The 12,130-nt window shown below is 40.3% G+C and overlaps 1 protein-coding gene across 6 annotated transcripts in view; it reads left to right on the forward strand.

Annotated features, from left to right (window-relative positions):
* Window positions 1-12,130, forward strand: part of FARP2 (FERM, ARH/RhoGEF and pleckstrin domain protein 2) — a 152,505-nt gene that overhangs the window by 5,747 nt on the left and 134,628 nt on the right. Inside the window, exon 2 of one of the 6 annotated variants that reach the window (XM_055291243.2) lies at window positions 7,358-7,451. The exons of the other annotated variants lie outside the window; for them this stretch is intronic. The gene's annotated coding sequence lies outside the window, so the exon portion shown is untranslated. The remainder of the gene's footprint in view (window positions 1-7,357; window positions 7,452-12,130) is intronic. 6 annotated transcript variants of the gene reach the window in all.

A 12,130-nucleotide genomic window follows, 5' to 3' on the forward strand; every position in this document is an offset into this window, starting at 1 on the left:
TTCTTCGTATTTGTCCACTATATGGGGGGGATTTTTCTCCCTTAGGAACTCCTGTATCCCTAAGCATTTAGACTTGCCTGAAACAGAATAGAGCTCAATAAATATTTGAATGAATTAATCAGATTTCTTCTGAGGCAGAGGTAGATGCCAGGTTTTATGGAGCTTGAAGGTATACAATTTGGGGGAAGGGGAGAACTCTTTAAGAGAAAGAATACAAAGTTACAAGCGAAAACTAATTTAGAAAGTGAGGCTGGGAGCGGTGGTGGCTCACGCCTGTAATCCCAGCACTTTGGGAGGCCGAGGTGGGTGGATCATGAGGTCAAGAGATCAAGACCATCCTGGCTAACACAGTGAAACCCTGTCTCTACTAAAAATACAAAAAATTAGCCAAGTGTGGTGGCACGTGCCTGTAGTCCCAGCTACTCAGGAGGCTGAGGCAGGAGAATCACTTGAACCCGAGAGGCGGAGGTTGCAGTGAGCCGAGATCACACCACTGCACTCCAGCCTGGGTGACAGAGCAAGACTCTGTCTCAAAAAAAAAAAAGAAGTGAATATTTAGAATGAGAATGTAACAAATTCGAAAAAGCTGATCAATAATGCAAATGGCTAAATTGAGAAAAATAACGTTTGTTAATTATCTAACACACCTGTGTAATGTTTTTCCTTTGGCTGTGTGCTTTTTAATCACATTTTCATATGACAGGATATAGAAAGAACTCAGTGATTCCTCTAGCACAGTTGATAAATTTTTATTGTTGATAGGGTACATAAAACTTATGGTTTCACATATAGACGTATTTGCTGTTTCTAGTACTGCGACAGGTTGGTGTCCCAGAAAAACAGATGTTCAGGTAAATCCTGTTTCGCACAATTCCATTCAAAAAAGAAAAAAAAAACACATCTAAGGCACACAGAATTGTACTGCTATATTGGTTGTTTTTCTGGTAACTGATCTATTCACTTATATTTTAGCACGTCTGATGGTAAATTCCCCACAAACAAGCATCTGGCTCCCTCCATTTCAAACCATGTTTCCTTTCCAGTGCCCACACACTTCCCTGAGTCAGACCCCATTGGACCTATTCACATTGCCACAGGATCCCTGGCCCTTCACCTTTATTTCATAAAAGCCCTGATGAACCAGCACAGTGGGTGATAGCAGTATTTCTAGAAGGAATACCTGCATTGAGATTGCTGGTAATCACCTAAGTTTGCATAGTAGAAGTAACTGTAAACAGCATAAATGTGTCCTGTTAAACCCAAACTAAGTGTCTTTCCCCAACTTAATGTACCCTTAGGTGGATCTCAAAAATGCCAGCAGCCCCTCCCAAGCTACCTGACATGAAGGGGAAGAGGAACAGAGGCAGAGTTGCAGTGGGAAAAGGCAGTAGTCTTAATTTATTGCAATTAGAATATTTTGGGGGTGAATTTTACAAAAGTGTATGACCATAGGGACACTCTGCTTAGGTCCTTTCTCGGGACATTGGAAGGAGTTGGTGCAAGTGAGGGCCCAGAAACCTGAGCCAGACTAGCTCTATAGTCAAACTGCTTTTGTGGGGGTAGTTTCCTGGTCCCTGGCTTGATGCCAGATAACCCAGTAGGGGAATGTGAGGTGAAGGTACTAAGTGAATCTTCCAGGAGCTAGTGGGAATGTGTTTGGGAAGGAGGAACTACTTTTAGAAATTGTTTAAATTACTAGGCTTTTATAAATCTCTTGTCCCCTTTATTATTATTATTTTTATTTTATTTTATTTATTTATTTTTTTGAGACAGAGTTTCACTCTGTCACCCAGGCTGGAGTGCAGTGGTGCAATCTTGGCTCACTGCAACCTCTGCCTCCCACGTTCAAGCGATTCTCCTGCCTCAGCCTCCCAAGTAGCTGGGATTACAGACACACGCCACCACTCCCGGCCAATTTTTTTTTGTATTTTTAGTAGAGACATGGTTTCGCCATGTTGGCCAGGCTGGTCTCGAACTCCTGACCTCAAGTAAACCACCCGCCTCCACCTCCTGAAGTGCTGGGATTACAGGCCTGAGCCATCACGCCTGGTCCCTCTTTATGATTAAAATCTCAGTTGCTTTGTTAGTATAGTAGTTAATAAGATGAATGTTGGAAAACAAGTATCAGTATCTGAACCAGAAATGGAACCCAGAGAGTGTTTAAAAATACTAATTTTGGCCGGGCGCGGTGGCTTATGCCTGTAATCCCAGCACTTTGGGAGGCTGAGGCGGGCAGATCGTGAGGTCAGGAGATCAAGACCATCCTGGCTAACACGGTGAGACCACGTCTCACTAAAAATACAAAAAATTAGCCAGGTGTGGTAGTGGGCACCTGTAGTCCCAACTACTCGGGAGGCTGAGGCAGGAGAATGGCGTGAATCTGGGAGGTGGAGCTTGCAGTGAGCCGAGATTGCGCAACTGCACTCCAGCCTGGGCGACAGAGCAAGACTCCATCTCAAAAATATATATATATATAAATTTTTAATTGAACTATTTTTGAAAGAAGAGCAAATACAACTCTAAGGGGAAAGACAGTTATTCCAGCCTTCTCTTGGAAGGTAAGTAATGGCATACTGTAGGTAGCCCCTATCAGTTAAGACTTTTAAAGCTGGTAGTACTTCTGCAAGATTCTGCAGAGAAACCATCTGACTTCAAAGATAATATATACTCATCACTGTAGGCGATTTGACAAATACAGAAAATAAGGAAGAAGAAAATAAAAATCAATCCTCTTACCCCTCTCAATGATAACCACCGTAAATATGTTTTAAAATGCATGGATGTGGAGCTGTGGTTCTGGGAGGTGGAGGGAGCATATTCCATCTTGCCTCTGCCACTGTCTGTGGCTGTAAGACCTGGACATGTGCATGGAGCAGCTGTCGAGGACTCCGACAAGTAAACGGTAACAGGCGGATGGGAGAGAAGGCCAGAATTTGAAGCACCACTTTGCACCACTAGTGAGTTTCCTGTCTTCCCTTCAGCATCCCCTGCCCTGGACTCTAGCTGTCCAAAACCTGGAGGCAGGTACCCAGTGTGAACAGGGAGAGCTACAGAGTAGTTTTATAGTTGGGCCCCAAGACAGAAAGTGGGACAAAGCCATCATTTTTTTCCTTCTTGCTTCCTCTTCTCTGGTTAGCCCTGCAGTGGCAGGAGTGTGTGGACACCTAAAACTCTTAGGGAATGGGGAAAACCCCAGTTGCCTTTTTATTCTCTTCCCTCCTGTAGCTCAGTCCCAGGCAAGATGCAGGCACAGGAAGAGCATGGCTAAACGGAGTAATTAAAGCCGTAGGTTTCTGGTTGGAGTCTGAAAAGGGGAGCGCAGGTTACTGGAAAGGATACTAGGGAGATTTCAGGGAGGGAAGAGCTCAGCAAAGTGACCCCATGAAGTTGTTAGTTAACTTACAGGCTCAACACTGAGCTATGCATGCATGATGTGACCCAAAACAGGTTGCCAAAGACAGAACTCAACTATGGGATAGACCATTGCCTGGAAGGCAGGCTGGCCACCAAGCAAGTAGGTACCTGCAGGACATTGCTGAGGAACATGGCAAAGGCTTTGAAAGTGAAAGTGACACTGATACCATGTTCTACAGAAGGCTGGTCAGGGCTGGGCGCGGTGTCTCACGCCTGTAATCCCAGCACTTTGGGAGGCCGAGGCGGGCGGATCGCAAGGTCAGAAGATCGAGATCATCCTGGCTAACACAGTGAAACCCCGTCTCTACTAAAAATACAAAAAAAAAAAAATTAGCCAGGCGTGGTGGCAGGCACCTGTAGTCTCTGCTACTCAGGAGGCTGAGGCAGGAGAATGGTGTGAACCCGGGAGGCGGAGCTTGCATGAGCAGAGATTGCGCCACACACTCCAGCCTGGGCAAGAGCAAGACTCCGTCTCAAAAAAAAAAAAAAAAAAAGAAGTCTGGTCAGGACTTGGGGACTGAATCCAGCCAGGCCAGTGCCTGCTCAACAAAATACCAGCATTCCCCATAGGATTTAAACAAGATCAAGAGTCTCTAAGACATAATGTTAAAAATGTCCAGGATACAATGCAAAATTTACTCAGCATGTGCCAAGAACCAGGAAAATAACTCGTGAAAAAAGACACAGGCTAAAGCTGAGGTGGTGCCTATGTTGGAATTATCTGATAGACTGTGGTCTGCAGATTTGTGGCCTCCATGAGCTTGACCTCCTAGTGTTTATCCTAGGAATATACGACTGACTTGGCAAAAGCATGTTGCAGATGTAATGAAGGGTACGAATCAACTAGCCTGGATTTGTTGTCTAGATTATCCAGGTGGGCTTTAGGTAATTGTATGAGCCTTTAAAAGCAGGGATCTTCCTCCAGCTGGTAGCAGTTGGGGAAGGCAGAGAGATTGGAAGATAAGAAGTTTTCAACGTAACGTTTCTGGCATGGAAGATGGAAGGGGCCGTGAGCCAAGGAATGAGAATGACAAACAGCTGACAGCCAGCAAGAAGTAAGGACCTCAGTCCTATACCCACACAGACTTGAATGAGCCTGTAAGTGTATTCTCCCCCAAGAAAATCCACGTAAGACCCCAGGTCAGCTGACACCTTGACTTAGACCTTTTGAGACCCTAAGCAGAGAACTCTGCTGAGTTACATTACACTCAAACTTCTAACTCGTAGATACTGTGAGATAGTAAGAGGCTCTTATTTTAAGCTGCTAAGTTTGTGGAAATTTGTTAAGGCTACAGTTTAAAAAATAAAATAAAACTTTATAAAACCCCTATTATTAAAATAGTCCAAGAAGTAAAGCTACTCTTGAAACAGATGGAAATATAGAAAGTCTTAGCAAGAAAATAGAAGATATAAAGAAGTGGGAATTTTAGTGAAAAATACAATAACTGAAATAAAATGGAGGAAAGAGTGAATTCATAATGCATGGATTTACAGTTCTTTAAATCAGTTTTTTGTTTGTTTTTAATCTTTTTAATACTTTTCATTTTTTCTTGACAACTATTCCTTCACGGTCATTTTTAATACATCTTTTCTGCTCTACATCCTGAGAGAAACTTCTCTAGTAATGAACTGTAGAAATGATCCCTATAAATATAGTCTTATGTTTTTTAGTCTTGAATTTGCACAATAGTCTATTGGACTGGGAGCCATGCCAGATATTAGTCTCACCCCTGCACAAATCAGGTCTGTGGCCTTGATCAAGCAGCTTCGTTTTCAAGGCTATAGTTTCTTATGGAAAGTAGAGACTGGGCCAGGATTTCATAAAGTAGGAACTTCTCTCTCCCTCTCTCTCAGCTTGAACTCTTGCATGGGTTCCTTGAATCCCTATGTACATCAAAAATTATTGCTAGATTTGTTTTTTGTTTTCACGTGTGGAAAATTCCAAACATTCACAAAAGTAGAGAAAATAATAAAGCCCATGTATACAGCGTCAATGATCAACACATGGACAATCTTTTTTTCCTATACCCACCTCCACTGATCCCCAACTCGTTGGATTATTTTAGAGTAAATGCTAGATATTATTTCATTTTATTCATAAATACTTTAGTATCCATCTCTAAGAGAGAGGGACTTTTTTGCCCTTCATGTACCCACAATACCACTAAAACACTAGAAAATAATATTAACCTCTTAATATCATCTGATGCTTAGTTAGCATTCGCATTTCTCTGATCTGTAAATATTTGATTCAGGATTCAAATAAGGTCCTATATATAGCATTTGATAACATCATACCTTATAGATAACATGTCTTAGCAGTTTGTATTTACACACATACACACACTGTTTCCTTTTTTTGTTGCCATTTACCAAAGAGACAAGGTCATTTATCCTGTAGGATTTCTTTGTGGTTCTTTTATTCCTTAGGATATATTTTCCTGGTGATATAGAATGAAGTTACTGGGCTTTGAAGTCACTTGAAGTAATTTTCTTTAGTTTAGCTGATGTCTTGATTTACAGTTAAAACCATTTGTTTCATTTCGTTTGGGTTTTTAGGACTTGCTTTTCTAAAATATTGATTTAATTTTGCTTTCTAATTATGTGAAACCATTTATGAGGTTCCCATATCAAAACTACTAAACACCATGTACAGTTTCCAACATTGGTTACCCCTTTCACTTCCTCCCTCATAGGTAACCATTTTCGTTAGTTTTTGGTTTATGCTTTTTTTTCTTAATGTAAACAAATACATACCACTTTGGGAGGTTAAAGCAGTGGAATCACTTGAGCATGAGAGTTTGAGACCAGCCTGGGCAACCTAGTGAGACCTCATCACTACTAAAAAAAAAAAATATATATATATATATATACACACACACACATATATATACACACACATATATACACACACATATATATACACACACACATATATACACACACATATGTATACACATATATATACACACACATATACACACACACATATGTATACACACACATATATATACACACACATATATATTTTCTTCCTCTTTTACCAGAGGTTAGCATGCCATGCACCTGGTTTTGCACCTTTTATTCACTTTCACACCAAAGCAGCATATACAGATCTTGCTTTTTTCTGTAAAGATTTTGATGTTAAATTGGATGGCTTCATACCATCCCCCACAGAAGTATTGAGAATCAGTTATCCAGATTCACTTCAGCTCCTAAAACTTCTGTTTTTCAGTTTGTAGAATTTTAACATAAAATCAGGATACCAGGTGTAGAGGATCTAAAATACACTCTAAAGGAAATAATACATCTGTTTAGTGTTCAGGCAATTAAAAAAAATAACCTGGGGAGTAAAGGTAAGATTTTCAAATATTGGTTATGTACAAAGAAATCTCTTTGGAACAATTAGTCTGTGTGTATACTATGTTGTTGAATTTGTCTGAAAGTGATCTTCCTTTTCTTGCACACATTTAGCCACTGTTGCATTATGCTAAGGTAGGAAGATTGTGATAACATGATTTTATGGGGTATATTTAATTTTTGGCTACCAAACACTATAAATTAGTAGAAATCAAGAACACATTTTCTTTCCGTTTGTTCTCACATTGAGCTGCCTTATCACAGAATCATGGATTCTTAGACCTGAAAAATATCTGATTAGCCCTTCCCTTCCTCTGTCATTTTCCAGTTGAAAAAGCTGGGGCTGGGAGTGGTGCCGTGACTGAGTTTGTTAATGGCAGAGTTGAAATTGAAACCTAAGTGTGCTGGCCCTGAATTTCCACCATCCCCAGCTGGTGCTGCCTCCTTCCTTGTTCCCCATTAGCGCCTGCCTTTTTATTTGGTCTTTTTTAAATGACAGCTTGGTAGATACCTTTCTGTGTCAGTAAGCGCTCTTCCATCAGCAGAGTTCTTGAGTTGTTGACTGCCCCTCTTGGTGTTTAAGGGACAGCGTTGCCCACATATGGATCCTCCTCAGTGGTCAGCTCTGTGCAAGTGACACAGCCATCCTGAAGCGCCTGCTGGAGAAGTGTGTGCAGGTGAGTTCTGCAGCACCCTTCTCCCGAAGCTTCTGGGGCCAAGCGTGGTTTCTGTGATGCTCGGGCCACACTGCCTTCAGACAACACTGTAGCAGTGTTGGTGTGTTTTTATGCAGCAGTGTTCTGGGGAGGGTGTGCAAGCCCTGCTGGCCTGCCCACCTGCCCAGCCAGCCATTTCTCATTAGCAGTTTGAAGGCCTTACTTTACAGTGCAGGTCTTGACATTTTTCTCTGCTTCCTCACATTGACTGTTTAGTTCCTTATTCTAAAAGTTAGTAATGCTTAGAAAGAGAATAAAGAAGGATCCGTCTCTTGCTGTGCTGCAGTAAAGAGGTAACGCACCCCAGGGTTGAGGGATTGAGGAAGAATTCCATTTGAACATCATCAGCAGTGAAGTTTGTTCCCAATGCTGCAGTGGACTTTCATATTAGACGAGTGTAGTGAAATATTAAGTTCATATTCTGCTTTCTTGGGTTGGTCGTAGAGGAGTTTAGTTTTTTATTTTCCCAAAGCAGACAGTGAAAAATATTTTAGAAAAGGTGGTTTTTTTTAATTGCAAAATAGAAATGTTAGCCCCTACCTGTTACTGTGGATGGTGGACTATGCTTTTGTCTAAAAAGCCATGTGCTGATTTTCCAGCAGAAGGGGAAGAGTTTTGGTAGCCAAGTCTGGGCCCAAGTCCTAGCTCTGTCACTTCTAAGTTATTTGTTCCTTGGCAGGCCTTTTTTTTTTTTAATAGATTTTATTTTTTAGAGCAGTTTTAGGTTAATAGCAAAATTAAGCAGGAGGTAAAGAGATTTTCCATATACCCTCCACACCCACATACACACAGCATCCCCTACTGTCAACATTTGTCACTAGAGTGGTCCGTTTGTTACAAACCTACTCAGTACATCATTATCACCCAAAGCTTTGGCAGACTTTTGAGCTGAATTTTCCAACTTTAAAATGGAAATACATGTCACAGGGTTTTCTGTTATTATTAAATGAGACTATAATCACAAGAGCAGAGTTTGTAGTAGGCAGGACCAAATGTCAGTAGTGCAAATTGTATCGGCCACCAGAAATGTTTTTAGGAAAGAAGACTGCAAAGCATTTCATTCACATTGAAAGAAGATGGCACAATAAACTGAGTCCCCCACGAATTCTTGATTGTTTACATTGCCACTTTCCTCTGGGTATCTGGGAAGTTTCGCTGGCAGGAGCAGGGATGGGCAGAGGTTGACACCAGGTTCCTAGGACCACAGAACATGGTGTGCCAAGGACTGTTCATGGCCTTGCCATGTTTCTAGTCTAGCCTGTGTGTTCTTGCCTCTTTAATACTTGTTTATAAGCACACGAAGCAAAACAAAGGTAATTTTCATTAGTCAAAATTTATGTAAAACAGCCTCAGCCTCCCGAGTAGCTGGGATTGACAGGCTTTGACACTGAGGTGAACCGACAGTCACAGCAATGGGGTTACCTGCCGGTTTTCTATTAATGTATTTTTTTACATTTCTTTAGAGATAGAGTCTCACTGTGTTGCTCAGGCTGGTTTCAAACTGCTAGCCTCAAGTGGTCCTCCCACCTCAGTCTCCTGAGTAGCTGGGATCATAGGTGTGCACCACTATTCCTGGCTTTATTAAGGTCTTTTTAAGCTTTCGTAAGCTTAGTAATAAACTTAAAGTCTTAAACTTAAGTCTTAGTCTTAAATTTAGTGTTAAAGTCTTAAATATAAGTCTTAGTCTTAATCTTAAAGCTGAGTAATTATTAAATGGATAGTTTATGCCACATTACTATTGTGTGACAACAAACAGATTTTCCTTTGGGATATCAGCAACAGTACCACAGGTTCATCTCCTCTCAAGTGAATCTGTCTTCTTAAGATCAGTCTCATGAACAAGGGTATCTTGTTGTGGCCCTGCATCTCAGCTGCAGCCGTGTTGACATCTGTCTTGGCTAAATGAACATTAGGATGTAAGTCGCTGCTTGGAAAGTGTGCAAACGTGTAAAGATTTCCTCTGTGAGCCACATATTTGAGAAGAGCGTTTGATATTCCTTGAGCTAAGAAAAGTGTTTTTTATTTGTCTAGTGTGTCATGTTCTCGTGAAAGAGGAAGCAATGTTAAGAAGCTTGTTGTTTTAAACATTTTTGTTATAAAATAAACACATATAAAAACATGAATCAGATGTATGGCTTAATGAATTATAAAATGAACACTGTCAGGTCAAGAAATAAAACTGTGCCCCGCCAACCCAAGAACTCCTTCCCTGTGTTCCATCCCAGTGACAGTCCCTCTCTCCCATCAAGAAGGGACCACTTTTCTAGTGATAACTTCCTTGTGTTTTCTTTTATGGTTTTATCAGTGGAATGTGCACCTCTAGGGATTACAGGTTAGTCTTGTCTATTTTGTTTTTTAGCAGTAGATGTTTAGACATGACTTTCTTATAATGAGTAGAAGAGAAAGAACCTGAAGAAATTTTTAAAGCTATACTTAAGAAAACATAAATGAGAATTATACAGTAGAATAAATAAGAGAAATGACTTCTAAAAATGTATTTCAGTTGTATAAATGTTTACAGATTTGTAGCATTACTTAAGGGAAAGAGTGCCTTTGGTGACCAAAGTAAAACATCCTATCCCTTGTTTCAGAAGAAGCCACTGTTGGTGGTTCTATATTTGATAAATGTTGTGAGCTGACCAAGAACATATAGATCATTTATTTTAATTTTCATGTTTTCACACTGGAGGTGCCTTCACAGTGGAAGGCTTCTTCATTTGCATTCTCTTACTTTTGCATTAACTACTCAATAAATGAAAGTTTGTGAAAAAGACAAATATCATATATTCTCACTCATATGTGGGAAGTGAAAAAAATGGATGGTACCAGAGGTTGGGAAGGGTAGTAGGGGGTGGGAAATTAAGAAGAATTAATTAATGGGTACAAAAATGCAGTAAGAAGAAATAAGATCTATTGTTGGTAGCACAATAGGGTAACTGTAGTTAATATCTTATTGTATATTTCAAAATAACTGGAGGAGTGGATTTGGAATGTTCCCAACAGAAAGAATTTGTAAATGTTTGAGGTGGAGGATATCCCAAATACCCTAATTTGACCATTACACATTGTTTGCTTGTGTAAGGATACAAAACTTGAGTTAGACAGCAGTTTAGAAGATTTCTTATATAGCATGGTGACTCTAGTTAGTAACAACATAATTGTATTTCTGAAAATTGCTAAGATACATATTGCATTTCCGAAAACTACTAATTTTTGTGGGTTTTAAGTGTTCTCACCACAAAAAACGTGAAGTTTGTGAGGTCATGCATATGTTAATTGCCTCAATTTGGCCATCCCGTAGTGTAGACATATTTCAGGACATCATGTTGTACATGATAAGTATATACAATTTATGTCAATAAAAAAATAAGAAAAAAATCACATACCCCATAAACATGTACAATTATGCACTCATAAAAATTAAGTAAAAGTTTGTGGAACTGAAATGAAAAGGCTCAGTTATGATTCTCAGAACTTCATATATGTTTAATATTAGTGTTGCAAAAACAGTAATTTTGTTAAAGTGTTGTTCTGTTTGTGGTTGTAGTCTTTTGTCTTTCGCTGTTATCATCTTTACAGTACATTGCATGATGTACCAGTTCATGTTTTTTGATGCCAGTGACATTAAGTAAATACTTAGCAAATGTTTACAGTAAGAATTTAGTTCCTACCCTCACGGAGCATCCAGCATGGAGAAAGACAGCTGACGACGATAGGTAACTGCCAACCTGTGCCAAACGTGCAGCTCAGGTAATTAATAAATGTGTCAGTCAGTGGCTTTGCTTAGGAATTAGGATGGGACCTCGCAGTGCCTTGTCGTTTTGTTCATAGTACTCACATTTTGCTTGTCCTGGAGGATTTAGCTCTTCATTTTTTGCTTTCTCGTTTGATAAATTGGACGTGTGCAGAAGTTCAAAATGTTGTCTTTGTGGGTAAGGTTTAAGTGTGCAGTAGGAAATGCTTGGCAGTAAGTCACTGAGAGCCTATTTGAAATTAACAGATTAAAAAGGTTCTTTTCTAGGTGTGGTGGCTCGCCTGTAATCCCAGCACTTTGGGAGGCCGAGGTGGGAGGATCACTTGAGGCCAGGAGTTGAAAACCAGCCTGGCCAACATGGTGAAACCCCATCTCTACTAAAAATACAAAAAATTACCTGGGTGTGATGGCGCACGCCTGTGGCCCCATCCACTCCAGAGGCTGAGGTAGGAGAATTGCTTGAGCCCGGGAGTGGAAGTTGCAGTGAACCAAGATGAGGCCAATGCACTTTAGCCTGGGCAACAGAGCAAGACTGTGTCTCCACAAAACAGGGGGTTCTTGATTTGCTTGTGTTGATGACAAAATAAGCATGAAAAAGAGGAAAGGGCCAGGAGACTCAGAGCAATTAAATTGTCACGCAAGGGGACTGGGCCAGAGATTGAGTGGGATTAACTCTTTAAAAGGTTACAGATGAGTGGAAGACTCTGAGAGGGATTGGGTGAGATAAAATAATGCGTGCAATGCTGCATGCTTTGTTGATTAAACACCCAGCATTTGTATCTCATCTCCACCAGTTTTGCCATATTTTTTGCCATACTATGTTTTATTGTATTAAATATTTAAAAATCGATTTTTAAACATAAATAAGACATTTCACAAGGGAAGT

This window comes from Symphalangus syndactylus, chromosome 8, assembly GCF_028878055.3.
Source record: "Symphalangus syndactylus isolate Jambi chromosome 8, NHGRI_mSymSyn1-v2.1_pri, whole genome shotgun sequence".
NCBI lineage: Eukaryota > Metazoa > Chordata > Mammalia > Primates > Hylobatidae > Symphalangus > Symphalangus syndactylus.